Here is a 6000-nt window from a genome sequence, read left to right as displayed (position 1 = left end):
ATGGACAGACAGACACAGAGACAGACAGACAGACAGGGACACAAACAGACAGACTGACAGATGGACAGACAGACAGACAGACAGACACAGAGACAGACAGGCCAACAGGACCAGGCCCCGGCCTCCAACAACCCGGCCCAACCTGAAAATCCACCACCACCTCCCCACCCCACAACCCCAGACCAGCCCCGGGCCCTGAAGGGGGGAACCCGAAACCACCAGGAGAGGAGGGGGGGACACTAGAAACCACCAAACAGGGGAGAACTACAAACCACCAAACTGGGGAGAGAACTAGAAACCACCAAAGAGGGGAGAACTAGAAACCACCAAAAAGGGGGGGGGAGAACTAGAAATCACCAAAGAGGGGGAACTAGAAACCACCAAACTGGGGGGGAAGTAGAAACCACCAAGTTGGGGGAACTAGAAACCACCAAAGAGGGGGAACTAGAAACCACCAAGGGGAGGACTAGAAACCACCAAAGAGGGACAACTAGAAACCACCAAACTGGGGGGAACTAGAAACCACCAAGGTGGGGGAGCTAGAAGCCACCAAAGAGGAGAGAACTAGAAACCACCAAGGGGAGAGCTAGAAATCACCAAGGGGGGAGAACTAGAAACCACCAAAGAGGGTGGGGGAACTAGAAACCACCAAGGCCTCACCCCAGCCTCCTGGGCCCAGGCCTCAGAGCAGGGTGGCCAGCAGCAGCAGCAGCAGCAGCGCAGGTCCTCCTTGAAACTTACAAGGCTATGGTCAAAGTCACCTTAAGCAGGAAAGTCCTTGAAACCCCTGTCCAACTTCACTGCCAACAAAGCCAGAAGTAGAGCCGTGTGGCTCCAGTGGTAGAGGGCTAGCCTTGAGCAAAAGCAGTTCATGGACTGTGCCCAGATCCTGAGTTCAAGGTCTGGGACTGGCAACAAACACACATACACAACAATCTGTGCAGCCATCCAGCTAAAGAAGGTCACCCTCTTGTCCCCAACTGAATTGGACAGAGTTCCCTGGGAAAGGGGCTGGGGGAGCCACTGTCATCTTCACTCTGTCCATTCTGCCTGCATCACAGGATTCTGGGCACACCATTATTTCATGGTTCTTTGTGACCAAAGGGATACAAGAATGGTGGCCATGCCCACATTCCATGTTGCCTGGTAGATGGACTAGACTCTGTTAGCACACTCGGAGGCTGAGATCCACAGGGGGAAAATCCTGCCACAGGAGTGTGTGCCAGCTGCAGGCACACTCTGGCCAACCCAGCAGCTCAGTGCCAGACTGAGCTGGAGCCACAGGCCCTCTGCCCCATGAGCTGCCACCACAGCATGCATGGGGATGGGAAGCAGGACACATGGGCATCTGAGAAGAAAATCTGCTTCGTCCATGACCTGCCTGATGAGGTGGACTTCCAGAGTCCAGCAGGTGAGCTCCACCATTGATGCAGCCAGCTGTTGGCACACATCCAAACCATCGAGGAGTCCCTCATGGTGTGTAAAGAGCAGATGTTGGTCCTGAATGAGCTGTGCTGGAAGAAAGCCCAGTGCATGCACTGGCTGTAGCAGGAAAAGATGGAAAAGAGGAGAGTGCTGCGGGAGCTGCTGTCACTCCTAGCAAGGGAAGGCACAGACAGCAGTCTCCAGATGCCAGCACAGGCTGAACCCCCCCACCCCACCACCAACACTGCTTCAGATGCCTCAGGACGTGTGGTGGGTGAAATGAGGGAGGATCAGAAAGGTTTTGAAGAATTGCCACTTGAAGACAGCATGGAAACTGCCAGAGGAGAGGTCAGGGTTCCCGACCCCATAGTGGACTCCCCCAAGGAGCACGTCCTGCGCCAGATGCCCCACATCCAGATCCGCCCACAGCTCCCAGGCTCAGGGGAAGAGTGCTCCCTCACTTTCTCTTGTAGACTGATGCGGATGATGACTCTCTATGTGACATACTGACTCTCAAAAGCCTTGGCAGCCACCAGAATTAAGTGGCCAGGTGGGTTTCTCTCAGGCCTCCATCAGCCGGATGATGGGAAGGTTAAACTGGGGGTCGGGTAAGGCAGAGGCTGCAGGGAGGCGACCCAAACTCAAGGGATATCTAATGGCCCATTGGTGGCCAGGAAAGAGGCCCATGTTATGCTTATCACAAAGAATAAAGTGTTTTCAAAGCAAAATAAAAAGCCTTCAACAAAGCTTTGTTCTTCCAGCCCTGGGGTTTGAACTCAGGGCCTGGCCATTGTCCTGAGCTCTTTTTGATCACATTTCCCAGCTCTGCCAGCTTCTGCTAGTGCTCCCAGTCCATCTGGTCTCCTAGTCCTCCCCAAGAGTCTATCCATGTATATAGCCTTTAGAACCCCATCAAAGTCCCCAACAACGCCCCCACCCCAGGTCAGACACCTCTCTGGAGGCACCATGACCTCCTGCTTTGTTTTCTGTCCAGGCTCTGAAGAGCCACGTGTCTCAGGACTCCTTCACCCAGCGTCCTGGCCTAGAGATTTGGTGAATGAAGAGTCAAAGCTGGTTGTTCCCAAAGGGAAGGGTCTGGCCCTGGAGAAACGGGGAAGCAGTGTGGTTCTGCATTATTAGAGCATTGTTCCCTTTGGGTGGTTGCCCCTGGTTCTGACAAGGGAAACCCTGTGCTTAAGCTGGTACATTGCCCAGATGAGAAAGAAACTCCGGAGAGGCACTGCTCTGAGTCTGTGTGTGTGTGTGTGTGTGTGTGTGTGTGTGTGTGTGTGTGTGTGTGTGTGTGTGTGTGTGTTTGTTTGTTGGGAGAGCAGGGAGGATGAGAACAATGAAAATATATTTAAGTCACCATGTCTAAAAAAAGCAAAAGCATTTTATTTGTTGTTCATTTTTCATTAATGTCCACTAGGAGACCAGCCACAATTTTTGTTTTCTCTTTCACCGTTTCATGGCTCCTTTAGGGAAGGTTTCAGTAGATGTTCCTTTCCACCTCTTTCTTCCCCTTTCCTGCAGCCCACGGTAACTGCTGGGCCTGTGTGGGTCTCCCCTAGGAGGCCTGTGTGAACCACAGACCAGTGTGGACACCTGCTCTTCTGTCTTCAGCCAGAAGGCTCATTAGACTACTGTGACCACAGCAGCACTCTTCCAGCCAGTCTGCTCTGGTGTGTATAGTTGGAGCTAATTCAAGGTTGGGAAGGAGTCTGCCAAATATAAATAGGGAACGAGATGGGAGGTAGTAGGGCAGGGGTTGTGAAGCTAGGAGAGTCTGGGAAGTGACGATCGGTGTGACATGGCAGATGGTTCACCACGACCGAGGATGAGAGGGGAATCTTACCCAGGGTATTGACGGTGTACATGGGCATCTTGGCATGGGGCTCCAGGCCCCCAATGGTGGCATGGATTCCCTCCAGGGGCAGTGCACTGGTGGGTAGTCCTCCCTGGAGTCCTGCAGACTCCAATCTGTGTCCCTCCTGGACTGTTTCCAGCTGCGCTATTGTAGGCAAGTATGTTCCCTCTGCTGGAGCCTGCTTGGGATCAGGACATGGCAGTTAGCTAGGGCTCTCTGAATGCCATTTTCTATAACCCCCTATAGGCTGTCTTGAAGGAAAAGGGGACCACTAACTTTGGAACCCTTTAAGTTTGATTGGAACATGTGAAATGCCAGCTTTTCCAGGGTTTTTCCTTGAAGCTGGCAATTTCTGACTAATGCTTGGGATTCTGGGTCAAATTAGATGGACCATTTCAGCCACCAAACAATGACGTTCAAAGCAGCACAAGCAGAGTTCCCTAGGCAGATGGTCTCCTGCTATGAACATCGTGCCTTGACTGCCTTTCTCCGGCAGCTGCCGATTCTTCTCCAACTCTCTCTAGGGTGACCACCTCAGTTGAGGATGTTGTGGGGAGCAGAGATTGTGATTTCACCATCTGCAGCCTACTAGCTGTGAGTAGAGACAATTCCCAGGACCTGTACTGGACTCTGGGAGATTCAGAGACCCAGGATGCCTCAGGGATCCTACCTCTGGAACATGAAACTTGGGGGCCGGATATGGTGGACCATCCTGTCTGGCCCCAGGGAGTGGAGAGGAGGCCCCTTGAGCCAGGCTTTCACCTCAGGGCAAGCTTGTTCACAGCTGAGTGGGAAAGTGAGTGCCACACAGCTGGTCAGCCGCTGGAGAGAGATCCTTGAGAATATAGGCCTCCCAGAGGCCCTGGAATCCAGTGAGTACATCATGGCTCACGTCCTTAGAACCAAAACAGTTAAGTGTGGTGGCACCAGGAGGGTGGGAAGAGGGAGGAGGGAGAACTGTGGGAGAGCTACATCAGGATTTACCCCCACCCAGGATGCTTACCTGAATTGGATGGGACTTTTCTGTCGTATTGTCATAGACAGATGCTCATTCACCAACAAACCGTTACAGTGTACGCCAGGTCCTGGGGGGAGGGGGAAGGGGAGGGGATCATACACGATGAAAGGTTCCAGTGCTGGTTCCACAGCACATGAAGAAATCTTGGTTTGAGCTGGATGCTGGTGCCCCACACCTGTCATCCTAGCTACTTAGGAGGCTGAAATAGGAGGATTGAAGCTTAAAGTTCAGGCAGAAAAGCCTGTAAGACTCTTATCTCCAACTAACTACCAAAAAGAAAATGCCAGAAGTAGGCTCAAGCTGTAGACTGTTGGCCTTGAGTACAAAGGCTCAGGGACAGCACCCAGGCTCTGAGTTGAAGCCCAGGAGTGACACAAAGAAAGGAAAAAGAAAGAGAGGAGGGAAGGATGGAGGGAGAAAAGGAGGAAAGGAAGGAAGAAGGGAGCATGCAAGCCTTGGTTTGGAGTCCCTGGATCAAGGGAGCCAACCATTCACAATCTCTGTGGGGACAGTTTCAGAGCCTAAAGCTAGTGTGTAGGACCAAGCCACTGACCCGTTCATGACATCAGCAACTTCATGACATCCAAGATCTGAGTGGTCGCTGACTGCAGAGGGAAATAGCCTCGGGTAGACCCTAGGGCTCAGGGTGGGTCACAGAGTTTCAATCTCCCCTGGTTCACCAATTTTATTTTCTGGTCAGATAAGAAGAAACTGTCCAAGGGCTAGGGAGGTATAGTGTGAGGGAGTGTCAAGAGGGGGGTGGCAAGGGATAAGCAGGAAGATGAAGAGGGAGGATGATCCCAGATCAGGTGTGTCAGGCCATTGAAGCCATGACCTCACCTGACAACCTAGACATCAGTGATAGAGCCTTCAACCCAGCCACATGCCTATGAAAAGTCCTGGCACTCTGGTTTCACCATTGACGATTTGGCTGTCATCTGCTGCAGGATGCCTGTGAAGTACATCCTTGGGGACTGGGACTTTTGCTGGCTCAATCTGAAGATGACACCCCCAGTGTTCATTCCTCGACCAGAGACAGAGGTAAGCAGGCCACTGGAACAGGACACCCAGGGAATGAGGGCGAGAGTCAGACCCGTGTTGCCCTCAGACTTCCTTTAGGGGACTCTAGGGCCCCGTGACTGCCATCCTCAGAGGTAGAGGTGGGTCTCTTTGCTGGCTCAGCCATTAATCTAGATGGCAGATTGGGATTCAGAGAGGGCTGATTGAAGGTTGAGGCTAGTGGGAAAACCAGAGGCAGTGGGCTCGGAGCAGGGTTGTTTCTTTGAGGATACTCACAACCCAGGAACATTCCTGGGATGGATGAGCCCTTTTCTCCTCCCTGAGAGAGAGGGACCTAGAGCCCTCCAGTCTGCATCCCTTGGCTGAGAAATCCTTTCATTCCCATATCCTGTAGTTGTATAACTAGACCTCACCTGACTGCCCAGTGTCGAGGCAGGACAGTGAGAGATCTTGAGTCCTTGATGAGGTCACGGGATCCTCAGTATGAGATTGTACTTGAATGTCCTGACTTGGTGCATGGTCAGTCCCATCTAAGACTGCCATGATCTAGGACATAGAAGCTAGAGAGTCAGAGCAGGATGGGGTCTATTCTGTGAGTCTTGAGTATTATGTGTGCGTTTTGAGCTCCCATGTGCTCACCTGCTTCCTTTCCTTGGGTGCGTCTATAGTA

The sequence above is a fragment of the Dipodomys merriami genome, unplaced genomic scaffold (assembly GCF_024711535.1).
Source record: "Dipodomys merriami isolate MVZ:Mamm:240054 unplaced genomic scaffold, mDipMer1.0.p SCAF_166, whole genome shotgun sequence".
Taxonomy (NCBI): domain Eukaryota; kingdom Metazoa; phylum Chordata; class Mammalia; order Rodentia; family Heteromyidae; genus Dipodomys; species Dipodomys merriami.
The sequence above is the reverse complement of the archived record's forward strand: the minus strand, read 5'-3'. Positions refer to the sequence as shown.